The following is a 13114-nucleotide window of genomic DNA, read 5'->3' as shown; positions in this document are numbered from 1 at the left end:
ATGAATACTGTAATGTGGAGATGCCATTAAGCTCTTATAGTTATTTCTACTTGGATTTCTCAATGAATTATATCTAGCTGATTTAAAATTATAAATTGACTTTCCATTCTCCAACCAACTACTTCCCAGTTCTAAAATCTGAGAAGGAAGTTTGTGTTTCCTTATAATTTAAGCACTAGCTTAAAAATACAAAATGAGTATGGTAAATCTACCACTCCTGTGCTCTAACCATATGACCACATAAGGAGCTTCAAAACTAAAACATGAAACACTATTTCTCCTGCTTGTCCTGTCACTGCTTCCCTCAATGATGTTAATTACAATAATTTTAAGAAATATAAAAGTATAATAAATATGTCAAACACATCCAAGTAGTAGCTATAGTGTGTAATTTTGCATCTGCTCAGTTCTATTCCCAATATATTCTTCTATGGTACCACCAGCATGTATGTCTACTACGTACAAGGTGCCGTTGACAAAACTCATTCAAGACATATATGTAAATATGCATGGTTCAAGGCGCCCAGTACAAACTATGTGCTTAGTGTCCACCAACATACAGAACATAAATGACACTGAGAATGAGAAAGCATATTAGCATCTGAATGTGAATTTAAAGCACTGGTGGGATTTTAACCAGATGGAGACAAAGGTGAGGTGAGGGTGGGTAAGAATCACAGGCAGAAAAAGTATTAACCAAGATAATGATGTGGGGGACAGTACAGTGTGTTCTGCGGGCAGGGTGGGCCAAAACTGAACAGGAATTTGTAACTTTTTCATGATCTACAACAAAAATTACTGTTTCATGTGTACTTAAAGCAGATATGTGTTTGCCGTTGTTGGGTAGAAATTTAGGTCAAACCACAGGGCATATCAAAAGCCTAGGAAACTGATCTTGATTCAATAGGCAAGGAATAGCCATTGAATATCCCTATTTTTTATTCTACCCAGGTAATACAATATGATTAAGTTCTTCATTAGGTTATCTATCATGTTGATACTTAAAGAAAAATTCAATGCTCAACTGTTAACCACCCATAAATATAAAAGATTTTTCCTCGGTGATAAATAGAACATTTCCTAGGTTTCTGACACTTTCCACTGATTCTGATTGTACAGAAGCACAAACTAGCAAGCAAGACCCTTTTATTAACCTAGAATAGTATACAACAAAATGTCAGGTCATTTGTATACAGGTATTTAATAAACACTATTATGATACAATAGTGCCAGAATTCTAATTTATTATTTATATTTCAAGCAGATATTTTTACATAATTGATATACAATGAACTATATATATCTTGAAAGTATACAATTTAAGTTTTGACACATATAACCTGAGAAACCATCACAATTAATACACTACCAAGAGTCATCTCACATCCCTTTAATCCTTCTTCCCATCCTGGCCTACCATCTCCCATTCTTAGGCAAGCACTAATCTGGTTTCTGATGCTGAAGATTACTATGTATGTTCTGAAAGTTTACACGAATGGCACCACAGACTATGTACCCATTGTCTGGATTCTTTCACCCATCCACGTAGTTAAATGTATCCAAGTCTGTTCCTTTGTCACTGAGTGGTATTCTGTTATATGGATATCACAGTTTATCTATGTACCTGTTGACAGACATTCAATTTCTTTCTAGTTTTTGGCTTTTGTAAATAAAATGGCTATCAGTATTCACATACAAGTCTTCATATGGATGTATACATCTTTTTGCTTTTCTTTTTTTTTTTTTTTTTGGTGCTGGGAATTGAATCCAGGGCTTGTGCATGTAAGGCAAGCACTCTACCAACTGAGATATATTCCCAGCTTTGTATACATCATTTTTGTATAAATACCTAGAAGCAGAATGGTTATATATGGTAGGTATAAGCTCAGATTCAAGGCCAGCCTGGACAAACTAGCAAGACCCTGTCTTAAAACTAAAATATTAAATTAAATTTAAAAGGCTGCGCTCGCCTGGCACGCATGCGGCCCAGGTTTGATCCTCAGCACCACATACAAACAAATATGTTGTGTCCGCCGAAAACTAAAAAATAAATATTAAAAATTCATTCTCTCTCTCTCTCTCTCTTTAAAAAAAAAGGGGGGGAGGGAGCTGGGAATGTAGCTCAGTGGTAAAGGATCCCTGGATTAAATCCTCAGTATCAAAAACAAAACATCAAAAATTACTGTTTCATATGCACTTAAAACAGATATGTGTTTTGCTGTTGTTGGGTAAAAGAGACTATACATATCAACTCATTGTTCCAAGTTTTTCATATAGTTTGCCTTCCTTCTCTTGCTATCTTTGACACAGATAAAGAAAGGTCCTGGGAAGAGTCTTTATCAAGGTTGCTAAAGCTGACAAATGCAAAAGACACTGACCATGAGGGAATCTTGCTATACAGTGTGCCCACCATCTGTTCAATTTGGCTGTTCCAATCAGAAAAGCCAGGACAGATAGGGATTCTCACCTCCCATTCATTCAGATTCTGCAGAGTGTCCACTACCTTCCTGATGTTGCCAGGTACTGCCTAGATTGCAGAGATTTGAACAGAAGTAACATGATAAGCAAATCCTGTGTTCTAAATGCTGGGGCACCATTTGTTTAGAAGCTTAGCTGAGGTATGTGGCAGGTATCAATTAGGACCTGAGGAGTTTGCCTAGTAAATGAACTACCATTTATAACATTATTCTAAAAAAAAAAAAAAAAAAAGTTCTCTAGAAATCAGGGGATTATCAATAAAAGTTTCCTATGTTGTATGATAGAATATTTTTCATCCAATAAAAATATGCTCAAGTAAAAAGTACATATAGTTCAACTCTATTCTGCAAAGCAGCTGACATGTATTTGGAGAGGGGAAAAATGCTTTTTATGATATATAAGTGTTTATATCCATTAGCCCTGAGTAGTAGAATCGTGATTTTAATAGTTTTTATTGGCTTATTCATGGTTTCTATTTTTAATAAACATGCATAAGATATTGTAAGTTTATTTTGTTAGGTTTAGAACTGCCTTGATTTTATTTCCTGAGGAAACCAGCAAAAAAAAAAAAAAAAAAAAAAAAGTCAACATTTTTACCAATATAAATTATAAAGTTTATGGAGGAAATTTTCTTATATAAATATTCTAGAATTAGATGTGAGAGTTTTTATCCTAAAGTCTCAATAAAAAACTGCTACTCCCCAGGCATGGTGACACAGGCCTGTAAGCCCAGCAACTCTGAAAGGTGGAAATGGGAGGATTGTAAGTTCAAGGCAACTTAGCAAGACCCTGTTTAAAAAAAAAAAAAGAAAGAAAAAACTGGAAATGTAGCTCAATGATAGAGTACCCACCCCCTGGGTCCAATCCCCAGTACAAAAGGAAGGAAAGGAAAAAGAAAAAATTGTTGTACCTTTGAGAAGGGGGCAGGAGGGGTGGGTGTGTATGAGACTCCTAGTAAGCCTAAGTTTGTAAATCAACTATAGACACCCAAGAGGCTCAAAGCCAACACTACTTTATCACATTGGAAACAACTAAAAAGGTTTGCATTTCATTTAAACATGGACAAAACCCACATTTCTTAGACTCTAACCAAGTTCACTATTGTCTTAGGAACCTGTCAGAATTATCATCACATTAAGAATATTCCCCTCCTCCGACAGAACAGCTAAACTGACAAGGGGAAATAATTCTCAAATATTCAGATTGTGTATTTGAGTCCAACTAAAGGTTACTTAAATCCAAGTCATAATGTACTTGGAATCCTTTCTAGATATTCTCAGACTAGGAAACAATCAGGTTTTAAAAAAGAATGGGAAAGATAATTCTTAAATATCTCATTTGTTTTTCTATGGCAACTGTTGTATAGAGTCACAGGGATATTTGAAAACATTTCTCACTTCTATAATCATTTATTTATTTATTTTAGTTGTAATTGGGCCCAACACATTTATTTATTTGTTTATTTTATGTGGTGATGAGGATTGAACCCAGTGCCTTACACATGCTAGGCAAGTGCTGAGCCACCCTAGCCTCTCACTTCCTTACTCTTACCACCACTTTTGATCTGAGTGACTACCTACTAATGCAATTCTGAGTTTTGATTTTTCTAAGTCTATGAAAATCACGAAGATAGGATTCTTGCTTGCAGAGAACTTGCCATCACTAAAGGAAACGGAATATGGATGTGATCATCTGTAGTAACAGAAAGTTTATCAGCTCAGTCACAAAGTAACTAATTAGAACCCAAAGAGTGATCTAAAAGTGTCATACTGAAAATCTATTCACCTTGAAATAGATAATGCTAAATGAACTTTGTTGCTGGTGAAATCATTATCTAGGACAGCAATGTCTATGGACACAGATGTGCCTGGCACTATGCCTTTAGCATTGCAGATGTTTACTTTATAAAACACATGGGAAAACACATTTCTTGGTCAAGGACACAGCATGCCTCATAGAAGTTCAAAAGCTGAAGCTGCTGACAGCTATATCCCAAAGGGACTCTAATGGATTTTGTGGATGTACCTCCAGTTTCATTTTTGCCATTTTCTGCTGGTAAACTAAGGGCTGCCCTAGATAATGATGTGACTAACAATAAATTCATTTAGCATTATTTACTTCATGGGGAATAGATTTTTATTTTAATGTGATACTTTTAGATCACTCTTTGGGTTCTAATTAGTTATTTTTGACTCAGCTAATAAACTTTCTGTTATTGCAGACAATCATATGCAGAACAAAAGAATAAATGCTTGTAAGAATTGTCTTGTGCTGGACATAAGAACAAGGGAGTTTTGGTTCAGTCATTATCTAGCATTACTGCAGAGGCCACAGTTATTAAATGTGACTGTCAGCTCACCAGGAAAGACAAGTCTCATTTCCATAATTGACTTCTCATTTAACAGGCTTTAATGCAATAAGGAAAGTTGTTTGTCTATCTTGAGTTTTCTTGCATAGAAAGGCCAAAAACAGACCATGAAATGGAAAAGGCCCTGTCTTTAACAAAGAACATGCTTATCTTGTTGGAAATCTAGACATGAAAGGGGAGCAGGCAGAATGCTTAATTTCAGTATACAGCACAGAATTATCACACATACTTTTCAACCAGTGGTCACATCTGATGAACAGTGTCCAAAGATTGTGGATGTTTTCTGTGTATGCTTTAGTTTAGTAGTTTTTCTTTTTCTTTCTTTTTTTTTTTGGTACAGATGATTGAACACAGGGACACTCTACCACTGAAGTATATACCCACTTTTCATTTTTTATTTTGATACAAGGTCTCAATAAGTTTTTTTTTTTTAAAGAGAGAGAGAGAATTTCAATATTTATTTTTCAGATTTTGGCGGATACAACATCTTTGTTTGTATGTGATGCTGAGGATCGAACCCGGGCCGCATGCATGCCAGGCGAACGCGCTACCGCTTGAGCCACATCCCCAGCCCCTCAATAAATTGTTTAGGCTGGCCTCAAACTTCTGATCCTCCTGCCTCAGCCTCCTGTGTTGCTGGTATTCCAGGTATGTGCCATAATACGCAAGTTGGTTTTAGTTGTTTATAAAAAGGTTTCATGGATCATATCTGGCTGTGGAAGGAAGCAATTTCTTACTTTCTAAAGACCCATGAACCTTCCAATGAGTAAAACCCATGGTGGTATGTCTGTCCACCTATCCCTCTGCAAACTTTCTCTCAATTTATCACATTCATACAAATGTGGACTCTAAAAGCAGCTTTCAAAGGTGCTGTATATTTGAATCATTCTTTTAGAAATACAAGTGGATCCACAGCTAAAATTTTTCTCAGGGAGTTTTAGAGTGTAAAGGTTCTTTTTGTGTAGCAATCCTAGGCACAGAGTGTACAATCCTGGCTGATTTAGAAATCTACAGAATGTCAATGCATAGCCATGGGAGATGTAAGTATTTGCTTGCCAATAGTTCTAGGGATGACATGACAAACACGATGAATTAACCACATGTCCTAGTTAAGCAGCATCCGTGACATCAAATGAAAACTTATGACAAATAGGCAGACGAGATTAGTATTTTTTTGGTGGTGGGAGGGGTGCCAGGGATTGCACTCAGGGGCACTCAACCATTGAGCCACATCCCCAGCCCTATTTTGTATATTATATGGAGACAAGAGTCTCACTGAGTTGCTTAGCACCTCACTTTTGCTGGTGTTGAACTCATGAACTTCCTGCCTCAGCCTCTCCAGCACAAAAATAATATTTTGAGAGACAGAAATCTAGAAGAGGAAAAAGAAAATTAAGACTACAAAAAAATCAGAATCAAGGGAGAAAAAAAAAAGGCATAAACAAAGAGATAAAAAAGAAATAGATAACAAAGACTATGTTAACCCATTTATAATGACAGTAACCAATATATGATTAGTAGTAAAATCACATTTCAATTCATGGTAATTTAAACATCCTTATAAGTCCATGTGAACTAACAAATATTTTTTTTAAAAAATATACAAACTCATCATCAACTTGCACATTTAAAATGGTGATTAGATTTCTAAATTAACATGGGACGGGGCTCATAATTATTAAGCGAAAAGGAAAACATCAGAAATTGCTCATAGTCCTGGACTGGGGATACAGCTAGTATCAGAGTACTTGCCTAACTTGTGCAAGGACCTGGGTTTAATTCCCAGTACTACAAAAGCAATTGCCCATATTCCCAATTTAATTATTTTAGTGTTTTTGTAAGTTAGTATATGCTCAATGCTCAAGGGGGAAAAAGAAGACAGTGAAGGAGTATATTCCAAGTTACTTATATGTTAACAGTAGAAAAAAGGTAGAATTATCAAAACTTTTACTTTGTGTTTATAATTTTGGCATTTATATATTTATTAGCATGTTTCTTTAAAAATGAGAGAAACAATAACAAAAACAACAACACAAGCCTAAATGTATCTTCTTCATTTGAAAATATAAATATTGGCTCCTTCCTATCTATTCTTAGAAATTTTCTACCTGTCCTTGACTCATAGGGACACAAGTTTGTCCTTGAGCTATCAAAAGGCAACATGAACGTAACTTGCTTCACATTTTAATTCTGACCACAAGTCAGTGCTTGTTTGTTTATACAAATATTTTAGTTGTAGATGGACACAATACTTTTATTTATTTTTATGTGGTGCTGAGAATCAAATCCAGTGCCTCACACGTACTAGGTAAGTGCTTTACCAATGAGCCACAACCCCAGCCCACAAGGCAGTGTTTCTTAAGACTCACCTCTAAAAAAGAACAACCTAACAGCCTGGTGCAGTGGCATATGCCTGTAATACCAGTGGATTGGGAGACGGAGGCAGGAGGATTGTGAATTCAAAGCCAGCCTCAGCAAAAGTGAGATGCTGAGCAATTCAGTGAGATCCTGTCTCTAAATAAAATACAAAATAGAGCTGGGGATGTGGCTCAGTGGTCGAGTGCCCCTGAGTTCAATCTCTGGTACCAAAACCCAACCAAACAAACAAACAAAACACCTAACCAAAGAAGTGTACTAATGATTCAAAACTAAGGCCCTAGGAACAGAACCATCCTGTTGTCAGCCAATAGGTATTTTTGCTTTGTGACAACCCAACTTCCCACTAAGACCAAAACAGATGAATTCCTCTTGAATAACTAATGAATGGTCACCTCTCTTCTGAGACACCATCTAATATAAACTTGAGTTTCAAGGACTGAGAAGTTAAGAGCTCTACATACATGCACAGCATAAATTCCGCTGAGCTGGGTTGTTTTAATCAGGGATGGGAGTGGGGATGGGTCAGAGCCCTGCTTATATCTTTTGTATACTGGTTAAATTACTTTATTCTTGTAAAATAAATTATGAGTGGATTTGATTCTTTGCTCATCTTGTAAGCATGAGCTGAAGACCATGTTGCAGGGCTGAATCCTACCCAAGGACTGCTGGTCATCTCATTTCCAAAGAAGGCTTTGTTGGCTTAGTAGGATTTTCCATTCGGGTCTTAATGCCATGAAAATAGATCACCACAACCATTAAAATGGTCTGCCAGGCATTTAAATCTGGTTGCAGCTTAGAAACAACTGACTGGCCTTTGGTCAAGTTCCAGTTTCTTATAGGTACTGGCTTCAAGATGAAGCAGATTCCTTCTTCCCAATAATGGCCACCCACTGGATTCAAATACTTATTCCTCTTTCATACCTGAGAAGTTGTTCAAAGGGTCAGGCTTCTGCAAGGACCAACTGACTAACCAAGCATAAAAGGGTCACTATGCTGTTCTTGGAGATTCTCAAGTTTGTTTTAAATTTGATAATTATTCCTTCCTTTCTAAAGAAAAAGCCACATAATTACCCATAGTGCATGGCTCTCTAAGTTTGGAGGAATACACTAGTGTTTCCCTAAGTGATATTTAATTGGTTGATCCTCAGGGGGAAAAGACTAATGGGAACATGTATGGAAAAAAGAGAAATGACCATGTTCCATAAATTCACATACATAAGGCCTGAGCACTGCAGAACAGGGCAAACCATGTCACTTTTGTTTGATCTTTGAGGAGCCTATCCAGATGGTTTCATAATTTCCCAATTTGAAAAGACTTCATAGGAGTCAGGTCCCAACCAGGTCATTCTTCATCTAAAAAGAGGAGAGAATAATTAAGAATTTCTAGGTTTTTAAACAACTGTAGGGAGGAAACATGAATATACATGTCAGCATTGTAACCTCATTATTAAAGAATTCCCTTTCCTATCAGAAACAGAGGGAGGTGAGTATTACCAGAGGCAAATCAGAAAATTTTGGTTTGGACTAATGTACATAGAAAACTAGATACACTTATGAACTTAATCTCATTATTAGGAACGTCACTGAATGCTGTCAAACACAAAATAAGATTGTACCTTATAAAGGCAAGCTTCATCCCTTAACTCTGGTCTGATTAGTACCTCACACTGGCTTCCTGCAGTTCTCTGAACCAATTTTCAGGTGGTCTGCTCTACTTTAACTCTGGTTGGCCCACAAAATCTTATTGTTCTTTCAGATACACTGCTTATAATGCTAAAACACTGAAAATTTAAATGCATGTATTAATTCAGTATTTGTAAACAGAAGTTTACTTTGCAATTCTCTGAGGTGTACTTACCCTTATGGTTTTAATCCTATAGAGTGCACTGAAGCTAAAAGATGTCAAAAGATCACCACAAAACAAACTTTCCCATGGATTGACAAAAAGAAAGATTTGCAGAAAATATGAAAATTATCTTAACAAAATTCCCAAGTCTTTCTTCCTTTCTCCTGCTGCATAGTTTGGGTGATTTTTATTCAAAGGAAAAAGTCATTCCATCTCTCTCAATGACAAAGGAAAAACTAACCCAGACAGCATACAGAGTTCTTTCCAGTCACTTAAAGGATCTAGAAGAGGGGAGATAATGGATACAGGCAGATTATGATACCAATACTACTATCATATCTACTGAATGAACTAATGAGCCAAAATTATAACTTGAGTACTAGGAATGGGGTATAAAAGAAAGGCCTGTATAACCTAAGACTATCCAGATGCAAATGAATGAGTATTAAGAAATCACTGTGATTTTTTAAATATGCATTTAAGAGGTTAAATGCTCTAGGCATTTGAAGGAGGAAAAAAAAAAGGTTCACAAAGAGCACAGGGGTTCAAATCCTGATTCTGCAACTCACTGTCTGCTATGTACCATGGTCAGGTCACTTAACCTTTCCATTTCTAAGTTTCCTCATCTCAAAATGTGTTCAAAGTCTTTGATATTTCTCCATTCAAAAGGCAGAACCTATTCCCCTTCCCTTCACTGTGGGCTTCCCTTATGATTCAATTCCAAAGAGGAGAATATGGCAAAAATGACAGTGTATGACTTCTGTGATTAGGTCAAAAAAGCATGTGGCTTCCTGAGAAGCTGTTCCTAGATGACATACTCTGGGGGAAGCTGATTGTGAGGATATAATTATACCCAAGAAGCCCTATAGGGAGGTCTACATGACAAATAATTGAGGTCTCTGTCCAAAAGTTGTGTGGAATCACCACCTTGGAAGCAGATTTCCGAGCCTCAGTAAGGTCTTCAGATGACTTCAGCCTTCACTAAAAATATCTTGACTACAACTTTATGAGACCCTAAGCTAGGTCACCTATCTAATGATTCCTAAATTCCTGACCCTCTGAAACTGAAAGAATAAATGTTGTTTTAGTTAGGGGTAACTTGTTACAGCTATTGCAAGAATTAAACAAGTGGATACATGTATAGTGAGTTCAGTGCTTGGTTCATAGTAAGAGTTCAAACAATGTTATTTTATGTTAATGTGGTTTGCAACACTCAAAAACAAGATGCATTTTCATGTGCCAAAGCAATCTCCATGATGGGGATGCCTCACTGTTCAGCCCGGAGCGGAGCAACGGAGTAAGCCACTTACAGAGTGAGATCTCTGAAACTATGACCCCCAAATAAACTTCTACCCCTCTAAGTTGTTCTTGTCTGGTATTCTATTTACAGGAACAAAAAGCTAATGAAGACAATTCATTAATTATGTAATTAATTATCTATATTTCATTCCAGTTAAGATATGTGTGGCAAAACAGTTCTCACAGTGAGTCTGTGTTCTAACACAACCAAATAAAGAGACACAACCAACATTGCAGGTATGCAGCTCTGTTGTGCCAAAGCTTTTTGATCAAGCACCTCAGATGACACAGAAAACAAAAGAGCAAAAATATAAATTTAAATACTTTGATTGATACCAGGAGGGGCTGGGGATGTGGCTCAAGTGGTAGTGTGCTCGCCCGAGTTCGATCCTCAGCACCACATACAAACAAAGATGTTGTGTCTGCCGAAAACTAAAAAATAAATATTAAAATTCTCTCTCACTCTCTCTCTCTTCAGGAAAAAAAAAAATCCATTGTGATTGATACCAGGAAAAAGACTAAGAAGGTCAAGCCCAAGGAAGTTCACAGAGCAGATATATGTGCAGGCTACATTTTGTAGTAACAGTGCTTTGGTGAGTTCATTACTAAGAATCCATTCTCTTTTCTAAATGAATTCTTACAGGAACATTCATTTAACAAATATTTGTTTGCATTTAAAATGCCACGGGGGTGGGGGGTGGGGGGTGGGGATGGGGGGCTCTGGGTTGTGGCTTAGCCAGAGAACGCTTGCCTTACTTTTATGAGGCACTGGGTTCGATCCTTAGCACCACATAAAAATAAACAAACAAAATGAAAGTAAAAAAAAATAAAGTGCCACAGAGCCAAAATGCAAATTCTTATAATATATCCTAGTTTAAGTTAGCTACTTCCTTTAATTCACAAACTAGTTTACTTGAAGCACTTAGCCTAATACTTATAAGTACTTCCAGAAAAAGAGCAAACTTCTGTTTTTTAAGTTTAGATCACCTCCTAGCTTTTCTGATTTTAAGAATCTCCAATTTCAGAAAACATTCAAAATTTGTATACCCCAGCCTGTTACAGAAAATACACTCCTCTGAAGACTTGTTCAAACGGATAACCACCTGTAATTATTTCTATTTACGTATCACTTGGATCGTCAATATTAATTTTATTATTTCTTATATATAGTGATACAGATAGTATAAGATTTGATGACTTACAAATAGAAAAACATGTATATGCTGGAAACAAAAGATTTATCACAAATGGAGGGGAAATGGTGAGATATAACCTAGATTAATGTGCTTAATATTAATGTGCTTTCAAATCTAAATTTTTTTTTAAAGTCTGTTGAAACACTGAACCTGGGTTTCCATAGTACTGTGTAAATTTTCAATGACTATAATGGAAAAAGACCATTAAAATCATCCAGTAGTGTAAATCATATTTCTACTTTTAAAACAGATGGTTCGGAGTAAGTAACAATGAATCTTACCATTATGTACAACTATGATCCATCAATAAAAAACATGGGAGGAAAAGTTGTTGAGAGCTTAGGTACTAACTGCTCTCTGGGTATGAAAGAGTTGATTTCCAGGTTACATTCCAACTACAAAGGTATACTGAAAGAAAGTTTTTGTTAAAAGTATACTGGGGGCCCGGGGATATAGCTCAGTTGGCAGAGTGCTTGCCTCGCATACACAAAGCTCTGGGTTCCATCCCCAGCACCACAAAAAAAAAAAAAAAAAAAAAAAAACACACACACACACACACACTGGGGTCTTGCCACTGAGAACCTCTTAACTCACTTTTCATTACATATTCATTTAAGTATAATTATTAAGTTGGAGATTTTTATTTAAGGTTTGTGCAGTAATTAAAACAGAATGATATCTTAGGCCACAAATTCAAAGAATTTAGCAGAGTTTCCAGTGCAAAACAAGGTAAATGGGCTCCAGAGCTACCAATATACAGCCAATTCCTCAGACACTTGGACCTAGTAGCCATGATTAAATAATTTATATTGTTATTATTTTTTACCTCTGTGAAAGCATTATTTAGCAGAGTATATATAGTGTATAAACTCACAAACTCTGAGGCCAGTCTGAGTTTGGAGCCCAGCTCCAACATCTATTAGTTTTGCAGTCTTAGACAAGATATTAACTAATTAAGGTCTCAATTTTCTCATCTGCAAAATGAGAAAAATAAGTGAAGAGGATCAAATAATAAAAACTTATAAAGTATTTAGAAAACTGTCTAGCAGTCGAGCATGTTGGCACACGTCTGTAATCCCAGCAACTTGGGAGGTTGAGGCAGGAGGATTTCGAGTTTGAGGAAAGCCTGGGTAACTTAGCGAGAACTTGCCTCAAAATTAAAAAAAAAAAGGGCGGGGGGAGAATATAGCTCAGAGGTAGACTGGTCCTGGGTTCAATCCAGTATCTCCCACCCCACCCACACACACAAAAGGGTCCTGGAACAGACTAAAGCACTATGCAAGATTTTGTTAAATAAATAAAATAAATATGACCACTTTTAATTGCTATCTGGTAGCAGTTTTTGCTAACAGAAACAGAAAGAATATTACAGAAATAAATTTCCCAAATTCTAAAATTCAAGGTTTCACTTAGCCAGCTAAAGACAATTTGAATAATTACAAATTTGGACTTCCATTTCAAGGTTCAATGTGAGTATGTATTTGTAACATATTTATTTGTGAAGAACAAAAAGAAAACATAAAATTTTATAGAAACCAGGTTAATATT

At 36.2% G+C, this 13114-nt stretch overlaps 1 protein-coding gene across 9 annotated transcripts in view; it reads right to left on the bottom strand.

Annotated features, from left to right (window-relative positions):
• Rbpms (RNA binding protein, mRNA processing factor) overlaps positions 1–13114 on the bottom strand; it is a 167911-nt gene that overhangs the window by 93674 nt on the left and 61123 nt on the right. The gene's annotated exons all lie outside the window — the stretch shown is intronic.

Source organism: Ictidomys tridecemlineatus, chromosome 14 (assembly GCF_052094955.1).
Source record: "Ictidomys tridecemlineatus isolate mIctTri1 chromosome 14, mIctTri1.hap1, whole genome shotgun sequence".
In the NCBI taxonomy this organism is placed as follows: domain Eukaryota; kingdom Metazoa; phylum Chordata; class Mammalia; order Rodentia; family Sciuridae; genus Ictidomys; species Ictidomys tridecemlineatus.
This window is presented reverse-complemented; position numbering and strand designations above follow the sequence as displayed.